Genomic DNA, 11275 nt, shown 5'->3' with positions numbered 1-11275 from the left:
CACAAATCAGATAGATACATAAGTAAAATTAATACTGTTTTTCTGGTTTGGCATCCACAGAAGTTATGTTTCTGTTTTAAAGCACACACTTGTCAAGGTATTTATTAGTTCTTACTAAAATCACATGCTTAAATAAAAAATCATAAACTGTAAAGACATGCTAACCAGCACTGATTAAGGCACACACTTCAGTCAAAAAGCTATGGCATCAACATAAGCAGTGTTGAATCTGTTTCAAATTGCACACTTCAGTCAAAAAGCTATGGCATCAACATGAACAGTGTTGAATCTGTTTCAAATTGCACACTTCAGTCAAAAAGCACATCTCAGACAATAAGTGAATTAGTGTTTCCAATCATTAGCCAAATTAATACTGCTGTTGAGGGTTAGAATCAATGAATGGTAACAGTTTACACATCAATACCGTCAAAGTGTAAAAAAGAAAAGAACTGTACCCACACACTTAGCATCAGATCTCAAAATCAAATAAGGAATAGTGTTGAGCCCTAGAAAAATGTTTTGAATAATACACACTTGAGCCAGGAAGCAAAAAAAGTAACTACACACATGCACGCCAGCACAAGTCATACAGATACATAAGTCAAATTAATACTGTGTTTCAGGTTTGGCATCCACATAAACAGTGTTGTTTTTGTTTAAAATCACACACGTGTCAAAAAACATAAAAGTAACTGTACACAGTTCTGTTCAGGTTTAGCATCACTGTAAACAGTTTCAAATCAGGTAGATACCAGTCAAATACAAAAATAACATAAAACTGCACATTGGTCCAATTAAAAAAAAAAAAAGATTCAGACTTGAGATCAAAAGTAAATAGTGTTGCATTTTTTTTTTCAATCACACATTTCAGTCGAATTGCATAAAACTGTACACACATGCTAGGCAGAACATCGCAGACAATGAAAAATGTGTTTCTAGTTGTACATAACAACCCCATCAAATCAAATTAATACTGTCTTTCAGGTGTCGGATAAAAAGGAAACATTATGCAACAAGTATTCACCATCTTGAATGAAATTTAACCAAATCGTCGACGCAAATACGGAATCGCTGCAGCGAAACTTCGCGATCGGCACCACGCTTCCATGTTTTCGCTAAGCGGCGCGGTGACCTCTTGCCCTCCAAACCCCGGTGCGCACGAAGTGATGACGTCAATAGGGAGACCTCCATAGGTCCCAGTCACCAGTTAAGCCTCACAGTCCTAGTCATGGAAAAGAAAGAGAGGGAGGCCGAGAAACAGCTGGAGGCGTGACACAGAGGCAGAACTGAAGAGGCAAGGCAACAGCTGGGCAGAAGCGCAAAGAACAGCCCAGAGCAGGGTGCGATGGAGAAATGTCGTCAATGGCCTATGCTCCGCTTGGGGCAAAGGGCCGAAGTAAGTAGAGTATGATGAAGTAAATTTAAAGCAGCCCATAATAGAAGAAAAACAAAACTTGACTAAATGTAAAATGTAGCACACAAAAAAGACAGTCATTCACACTTGATTACAAAACTGTACTGTTTTGTCCCCCGTTTTCATACCTCATCCATCACCCGCGGATAAAAACAGGCTCAAGTTTCAGACCAGGGCTGAGCTGAACGAACAGAAAGTGGGTGCCACCCAAACGAGAGAGAATCAATCGCGGGGTCTGATTCGTTGAAATTCCAACAAATCTCAATTTCAACCAATCAAACACCGCGGCTGGCTCCCACCCGGTCGGTAACTTTCTCGTGCACCTCGGGCCCAGACTGCGGAACGGGCCACAGGAAGTGCGTGATCTGTCCTCCGGGTAGAAGCGAAAAGGGAGAAGAGAAGCGGCAGACTTTGGTCTCCAGTTCACGTGTGACCCCACGGTGACGTTTTGTAAGGCACGCCTTGCAGCGATTAGCACGATTTGGTCTGACATAACAAGCTCAGATCAACTGTCAATGCTTGCAGGTTTCCCAAGAGTCTCCTGTCCGCCCAGCGACCTTCCTCTTGACCCTGCTTGTGACCTCGATGTTTTATGCGCCCGCAAGAGGTACGGTACTCTCTAAGCACCCAAAACCTCAAAGAGAGATAACTGGCGGAAACCTTCCTATTGAAGTCTCCTGTATGACGGCTTACTAGTGCCAAAACCTCATAATTGTAATTATCAAGGGAAAATTTGTAATTTTCCCTTGATAATTGCCATTTTCACGTGTTAATTACTAATTTTCCCGGGAAAATTACTAATTTTTCTGGAAAAATTACTAACTTTCACCTGTTAATTACTAATTTTTAGTTTTGGCTCCCTTCCTGACGGATTGCTAGTGCCAAAACTAAAAATTAGTAATTTTCGCGTGAAAATTAGTAACTAACAGATAAAAACAGTAACTGACAGCGTTAATTAGTAATTATCACGTGATAATGGGTAACACCAGGTTTTGACACTAGTAAGCCGTCATACTCCTGTCCGCCCAGCCGACCTTCCCCTTGACCCTGCTTGTGACCTCGATGTTTTATGCCCCCGCAAGGGGAACGGTACTCTCTAAGCACCCAAAACCTCAGAGAGATAACTGGCGGAAACCTTCCTATTGCTTCGTTTCCGGCCGATTTATGTGGAGCACGTGATGCGCACAAAAAATATTGGCGGTCTAGAAGTGTCGTCTGCGCAATGATCGCGGCGGCTTTCTTGACCGGCAAGGACGACCACGCACGTTGTGAGACGTCATTCGTTAGACCCCTATTGGCGGGGGGGGGGGGGGGGGGGTCTCAAGGAGAGTCAAGCACGCGACAGCTACTTTAGCGTAGATCGTCAACGACCAGTGCGATCAATACCGTCGACTTTTAAAACTCATGAACAAATATTTTCCTGCACCAACAGTATTAAAAACCCACCTTGAGCTTTCTCGAGCAGAGATATTTACAATATACCGGTATTGGTATTTACATTTTATGTTCTGCAGTATGTAGCGACAAGATTTAAAAACAAAACAAAACATTTTTGAACAAGATTTAAAGTACCGGCTTTAAGAGAATATGAGTTAAAGGAATCTTGAACCTTCTGCTGTGATGCGCATTAAATGTGAATAGTTGGTCGACAACAAAACATAGAATAAGCTCGATGCGGAATCGGTCTCGTATGACCCCCTGGGTTCTCGAGATAAAAAATATCAACAACCAACCAACCATGAAACGACGGTGGGAAGCAAGACACCAACTGTAGACAGGGGGGAGGGGGGGAGGGAGGGGGGGGGTCAAAGCAACCTGCATGCAACTGAGGTAAAAAAAAATAAAATAAAAAAATAATAAAAAAAATGTATTATCAATTGGCGGGGGAAAAGACAGACTGAGAGATCAATGACACTCATAATCTGCAATTCGGTTGGAACCCTTTTAGCAAGCACTTGTGCCCTCTTTATGCAGTGGTTTTGGCAGTTCCCAGATCTGTGTCTGCATTTCTATCCGTCTCTTCGATGATGATCGATGGTGATAACTATGCCAGCCGGAATGATGGCTCACTAATGGCAGCTAGCTTATCAATATCACCTAGCAATGCTTCCACTGTCACCGCCACCATGTCTGCACGTTTGACCATGACCACCGCGTCATGAAGACGAGACCATGTATGACGGCTTACTAATGCCAAAACCTGGGGTTACCCATTATCACGTGATAATTACTAATTAACGCTGTCAGTTACTGTTTTCACACGTTAGTTACTCATTTTCACGGGAAAATGACTAATTTTTAGTTTTGGCACTAGCTATCCGTCAGGAAGTGAGCCAAAACTAAAAATTAGTAACTAACAGGTGAAAGTTAGTAATTTTCCCCGGGAAAATTAGTAATTAACACGTGAAATTGGTAATTATCAAGGGAAAATTACTGATTTTCCCTTGATAATTACAATTATGAGGTTTTGGCACTAGTAAGCCCTATGATGGCTTACTAGTGCCAAAACCTGGGGTTACCCATTATCACGTGATAATTACTAATTAACGCTGTCAGTTACTGTTTTTACCTGTTAGTTAATCATTTTCACGGGAAAATTACTAATTTTTAGTTTTGGCACTAGCAATCCGTCAGGACGTGAGCCAAAACTAAACATTAGTAATTAACAGGTGAAAGTTAGTAATTAACGCTGTCAGTTACTGTTTTCACACGTTAGTTACTCACACGTGAAAATGGTAATTATCAAGGGAAAATTACTAATTTTCCCTTGATAATTACAATGATGAGGTTTTGGCACTAGTAAGCCGTCATAGCCATGCGCTAGAGAGATCGCGCGCGCACACACACACGCACACACGCACGCGCGCACGCATTCACACACACACACACACACACACACATACACACACACACACACGCGCGCGCGCACTCACACACGCACACACACACACACACACACACACGTGTACAAACACATACAAACACACACACACAAACACAAACACACACACACACACACACGATACAGCATCATTCCTAGAAGCACACAGACTAGAAGAGAAAGAGAGACAGAGAGAGAGAGAGACACACACACACACACACACACACACACACACACACACACACGCGCGCGCGCGCGCGATGCAGAATCATTCCTAAAAGCACACGGACTAGAAGAGAGAAAGAGAGAGAGAGAGATAGTGTGAGAGAGAGAGAGAAAGAGAGAGAGAGAGACACACACACATAAACACACACGATGCAGCATCATTCCTAGATTAGAGAAGAGAGAGAGAGAGAGAGAGAGAGAGAGAGAGAGAGAGAGAGAGAGAGAGAGAGAGAGTGAGACACACACACACACACACACACACGCACACATACACACGCCCAATGCAGAATCATTCATAGAAGCACACGGACTAGAAGAGAGAGAGAGTGATAGAGTGAGAGAGACACACACACACACACACACACACGCACACACACACACACACACACACACACACACACACACACACACAGACGATGCAGCATCATGCGAGATATTGTGTGAGAGAGAGAGACGGACGGATGGATGAATGGATGTTTTATTCATTAAGCCAATATAGTCCCATTTGACACGAAAAAGACAAATATATATATATATAAGAATAATACACAGACAGAAGATCAAAAACTTGACGGATCATAATACATCAAATAGTTAACAATACAGAAGTTTCTTTCTTTCTTTTGTAGTGGAGGAGTGGAAGGGTAGTCGTAGTAGACACACGAAGCCCAAGTCCAAGCGTCTTGTTTCAACTTTTTATTCAAGAAAACAATGCAAGGAAACGTAGAGGCCGAAGGCGAAACCCGTACTGAGACAGCAAAGCAAGTGTAGTGTCGTGTTCAGCTGCTAGGAGCGAATGCATACTCATGCCGGTGTCCGGCCTATACTTATAGCCCCGGCGCGGACTGCACAGAAAGCACCGTCCGCCGAGAATAAAAATCGCCTGAATACGGCCAGAAACACGGAATCTGTGTTTCTTACACTTGCTTTACCCTACGTTATTTAAACAAATACATAACCAATCATAACAAACAATACATCAAATTAAAGCTACGACCTTTAGCTTTCCATTGCAATAGATCACATTTCGTAAAAACTTATATTTATTTAGTAGGATGCAAAAACAATGGTCCTAGTGAAGGCACTGAACCAACTTCAGTGCGGAAAATTACAAAACTCTCTAAACTGGAATAATGGACAAACTCATAAATCATACAGATAAAAAGAAGAACCCTAGACAAACATCATGATATGCGTTACTTGGGGGAAAATTATACATTGACTTAGTACGAAGCGGTAAAGTCCGAAAGTAAATGGAATCGGCTAAATTCCTGCGCGAGTACCTGTCTGCATAAATTAGCAATCTTTGCAGAGGAACCAGGCATCACTCATTACAACCAAATCCTTATAAACAAACTAAAATCATATGCAACATAGGTACGGGATATGTAATAGTGATACAAAAATGACAAAACAATGATTGAAAAGACAAATATGAGTTTGTGAGAATCAATTTCTCTCGATGATACATGAAAACCGGTCAAGGTCAGAGTGACGCTTTGGTCAGTTCGAAGCATTATCGTAAATAACACAATAATATGCAGCCATCCAGCCTAATCAGTGACTTCTATGCAAACCTAAATATAATTAGGACCGTATCAAAGATAAAAGGGACTTTGAAAGATAGAAGTTAGGTAGATATATAAAGAAAGGTATTTTATTAGAATTTGCGCCGGCAATGGTGCGCGCGCAGCATCGTATCGTCTGCTATGGGGTGGGTGATCCCGTTTGTACTGTACACAAGGCTGTTTCGCTATGCGATGATTAGAGTGTTTAGGGTAGCGAAGTGCACTTGGCTACATCCCCCCCAACTCTTTTACATATCAGCGGCCGCGCTGATTTTAAGAAAAACAGGAAAGCCTAAGGGCTGAATTTATCAAACCATCTTAGATTATCCAAAAAGAGAAAAATTGCGAAAACTTTGCCTATGACTTTCACATATGTCACTGAGAAAATCGACAGTTACAAAAACATGTTCTCGTGATCAGTACCAGCTTTGCTAAATCAAAAGTGAGGCCTGCATTTTACAAAGTGTCTCACATATGATCAAAGTACTGCGTCAAAAACATAAAAGTGCAAACAATCAGGAATTTCATTGCTACATTTATCAAATTTTCTCCACTGAGAAAAAGTAACACAATGTCAACACTACCATACAAAAATGCAACCTTCATCCCCACCAACCCGTTTAGTTGATAATATAGGGTTTCTCTTTCAATGTGCGCTTTTGTATGCACAAGCTCAACACTCACAAAAACTCTCGCTCACGGCTTTACAGTAAAGGCATCTTACTATATCACCACGTCATGAGTTAGATACGAGTTCATTACCCAAAATGTATGTGTCAACCATAATTCCCGTTCATCAATTGTAGGGGTTTCTGCGCCTAAATCGTAAATAGGTAGCTTTACGGGCCAATGGCACTGAGGGCTTAACTTTGGACTTTTAACCGACTACTACTCAGACCTTACTGATCTCCAGAAATAATATGTGATGAAAACGGGGAAAAAAATCGCAACGATACACATGGGTTACGATACACTCGCGAGTTTTATGTGCAAAACATTATTTAGCCCAGTTGAATGCTAGTACTAGTAGAATTGTTCTTTAGCTGAATCAGTCAAATTCAGCCTACCGAGTAAACGATCATTCAAAAAATAAAATCAAGTTAATTGTTACCTTGCATGCAAGCAATTCGTTGTGACCGGCGAGGTGCTGGTACCGGTTGAGCAACAGGTGCAGGAGGAGGCACAGCAACCACCGCCGGACCCGCAAGAGCCGCAGGTCTGGGCCTTGGAAGTGTGATCCAGAGTTCGTCATCACTGTCACTCTCAGAGTCTGTTTCACTCGGCACTGAGGTAGCCGAAGACGGTGTATCCTCGTCTTGATTGTCAAGAGTCTCGGAGGCTGGCAGCAAGTCCTTTCTATTGACCGCTCGCTCCGCGCCACCAGCTAAAGGCGCGACGAGGTAGACGTGCTGATGTTCAGCGACGCGGCAGGTCACTCTGTAGATGTCTGGCTTCCAATAGTCCTGGATTTTGTTGCGCCCCAGGACCCGGTTCCGCAGGTAGACGTGGTCGCCAACGTTGAGGCCGTGGTCTGCAGCGCGTCTGTCAGTGAGCGCTGTCCTCTTGACCACCGCCTGTTGAAGGTGGTCAAAGGCCTTCTGATGAGCCTCTGTCAAACGCAGGCGATGTTGCCGCACCCAGTCGATGGTGCCGCTGGCTGCTGGGGCTGGGAAGCCCAACATGTCGTCAACGGGCAGCCTGGGTTGTTGCCCGAAGAGCAGGAAGTGTGGTGCGAAGCCCGTGGACGCATGGGGTGTGTTGTTGTAGGCCTGGACCAGCTCCGGGAGATGAAGGGGCCACCTGGTCTTCTGCTCGTGGTGCAGGGAGCGTAACAGGTTATGCATTGACCTGTTAAACCGTTCGCACTGGCCGTTGCCTTGCGGATGATACGGTGTGGTGCGACTCTTTTTGATGCCGTACATCTCGCAGAGTTCCTTTATGAGTTTGGATTCAAAGTCTCTGCCCTGGTCACTGTGGATTCGCTCCGGAACCCCGAAGCGCTGGAACCAGTTGTTGACCAGGACTTTCGCCACCGTCGCAGCTTCTTGATTCCTGGTGGGAATCGCCTGTGTGAACTTGCTGAAGACATCAGTGAGGAAGAGGACGTTCTCGCGGTTGTCGCTGGCAATTTCTAGCTTGGTGAAGTCCACGGCGAGGACCTGAAGAGGGCGGCTGGCCAGCAGAGGCGTAGAAGTGGTGTGGGTCGTCGAGGGGAGACGACCCATACAGCAGCGCTGACAGTTGTCGAGGTACTGCTTCACCTGGCTGTACATTGCTGGCCAGTAGACCCGGGACCGAAGAAGTTGCATGGTTCTGTCGTAGCCCTGATGACCCATGTTGTCGTGTAGCATGGCTAGGACATCTGGACGGAGTGTTGACGGCAGGACGAGCTGGAACTGGGGCCCATGGATGGAGTCAGTAACCTTTCTATAGAGGACGCCGTCTCTCAGATAGAGACGGTCGTGCTGTTGTACAAGGCTGCGCAGCTGACGGTCTTGGCCTGTGGCAGGTTTGGTGGGCCAGGTCGTTAAAACAGGCCCGATGGTGCCGTCTTCCCTCTGAAGCCGTTGTAGTTCTGTGGACGACAGCCGAGGGAAGATTGTCTCGGGCTCTGCTTTTGTGTCTGGATGGTGGAAGGCGGGAGACACGTCTGGGTTGACGGTGGACTGTCTTTCGCAGCAGACTTGCTGCGCTGCTGCCAGTTCAGGGGGGAGAGAGGTGGACGTCGTGGGAGAGGGAAATGACGGGGGCATCCTGGAGAGGGCGTCAGCGGGGTTTGTTTTCCCTGGCTGGTATTCGATCGTAAAGTTGAACTGAGCCAGTTGGGCTGCCCAGCGCTGCTCCAGAGCTCCGAGGGGGGCCGTTTTGTAGTGGACCAACGGGTTGTTGTCCGTGAGGACGGTAAATGTGGCCCCCAGCAGGTAGTGTCTGAATTTTTCGGAGATTGCCCATTTTATCGCCAGGAATTCCAGCTTCATGCTGCTGTATGCAGCCTGGTTTTTCTCCGTCGGCCGCAATCGTCGACTCGCGTAGGCGATGACTCTGCGTCGTCCTTCCTGTTCTTGGGAGAGGATGGCGCTAAGTCCGTCGTGGCTGGCGTCTGTCTCCAGGATGAAAGGCTGCTTGAAGTCAGCGTAGGCAAGGACTGGGGCCGAGGTCAGGGCTCGCTTCATGGCGTCGAAAGTGACTTGATGCGTGTCTTGCCAGAGGTGCCTCAGGTCTGTTTTCTTCTTCTTCTTGGTGCCTTTTTCGGCCTCTGCCACCAGGTCGTGCAGAGGACCCGCGAGCTTCGAAAACTTGGCAATGAAGCGCCGGTAATAGCTTGCGAACCCGAGGAAGCTGCGGACTTCAGTTGTGGTCGTGGGCGTAGGCCAGTTGACCACGGCGTCGACCTTGCCGGCTTCACAGCTGATGCCCTCTGCCGAAATTGTGTGGCCCAAATAGGTGACCTGGCGGCGAAGGAACTGACACTTGTCTGGTCGGATCTTGAGGCCGGTCTTGATGAGACGTTCCAGCAGGCGGTCGAGGTGTTCCAGGTGCTCGTCAAAGGTCTTGGAGTAGACGAGGAGGTCGTCCAGGTAGACGAGCAAGAACTGGAACAAGAACTCTGACATCGTGGTCTGCATAAGACGCTGGAACGTGGCTGGGGCAGAGATGAGTCCCATGGGCATGCGTGTGTATTCGTAGAGGCCCATGGGGGTGACAAACGCCGTCTTGTGCTGGTCCGCCGGGTCCATCGCAATCTGGTGGTAGCCGCTGGCCAGGTCGAGGGTCGAGAAGTATTGAGACCCCACCAGTGCGTCGAAGGACTCCTGGATTCGTGGCAGCGGGTAGGCGTCGCCGACTGTCTTGGAATTGAGCCGGCGGTAGTCGACGCAGAGGCGGATGGAGCCGTCCTTCTTCCTGACGATGACAATTGGGGCAGCGTAAGGGCTATGGCTCTCTGTGATGATATTGCGGTCGAGCAGCTCCTTCAAATGCTCTTGCACCTCCTTGAAATTGTTTGGGGGAATGCGGCGGTAAGGCTGGGCGACAGGTTTTGAGTCTGTCGTCCTCAATTTGTGGTGGACGGCGTCGCAGTAGCCCAAGTCTGCTGGAGTGTTCTGGAACGCGTCAGCTCGTTTGCTGAGCAGCTCTTCGAGGCGTTGCTTCTGGCTGCTGGTTCCATCGAAGTCTGGCAGATGGAATGGAGCTGGTGCCGGTGTTTTCGTGTCTCCTGAAGACAGGCGCTGCGTGGAGATGACTAGCTCGTTGACTGTAGCGCTGTAGGTGACGTCGGACTGGCTCTCGACTGTGTCAGTGGCGTGCAGTGTGGCGATCGGCGTTCTGGCAGGCAGCGTCTTGTCCTCAGGAGAGAGGTTTGCAATCCTGATGAACCGGCAGGAGGGGTCCCCAGCGACCAAGGTGGGGACAGTCAGCAGACCGCCAGGAAGAGGATGGGAAAGAGGAGAAGCCAGCAATTGCCGAGTGTACCTCTGGTTGCTGGTAACCCGGATTGTGGCCATGGAGTAGGCAGGGATTGAGCAGGGAGTGGAAGTCCGAGCTAGACCACGTGTTGAGTTGCGATCTAGTCGAACTTCCCGGACAGCAGCTTGCAGGGAAGGAGGGAGGTTGGACATCTGGGGCAGACAAGTTGAAAGGACGTTCATGCCCACCAAGACCGGCAGTCGCTTCTTGCGGTTCTGCATGAACGGCTCGGTAGGCTCCTTGACGACAAGGACTGGAACATCCTTGCAGAGGTGGCCCAGGATGGAGATGTCGACGACGATGACCCCGGAGTAGGGAACTTCAGCGCCGTTGACAGCTCGAAGGGTGACGTGGCAGGCACTGATGTCGCAGTGGGCGAGATGCTGGGCCACCCATGTGTCGGTGACGGTCGTCACCTCACTGCCTGTGTCGAGTAGAGCTTCGGCCGGGCGTCCGTTGATTGAGATATCGGCAGTTGGACACTGGCCGGTGAGTGATGTCTTCTTCTTCCTACCCCCCGCTGAATGTTTTGTGACAGCGGGGGTTAGAAGTTTCCCTGCTGCTGGTATGACTGCTGCTGGTGCTGTTGTTGTTGCTGTTGTCGGGGCCGATGCCGCTGTTTGTTGTGGTACCGCTGTTTCTGGAAGCAGTCGGATTCCCGGTGGCCGACTCTGCCACACCAGTTGCACTGGGGTTGATGGTTCTGCTGCTGGTGATGGT

The sequence above is a fragment of the Littorina saxatilis genome, linkage group LG7 (assembly GCF_037325665.1).
Source record: "Littorina saxatilis isolate snail1 linkage group LG7, US_GU_Lsax_2.0, whole genome shotgun sequence".
NCBI classification, from domain to species: domain Eukaryota; kingdom Metazoa; phylum Mollusca; class Gastropoda; order Littorinimorpha; family Littorinidae; genus Littorina; species Littorina saxatilis.
This window is presented reverse-complemented; position numbering follows the sequence as displayed.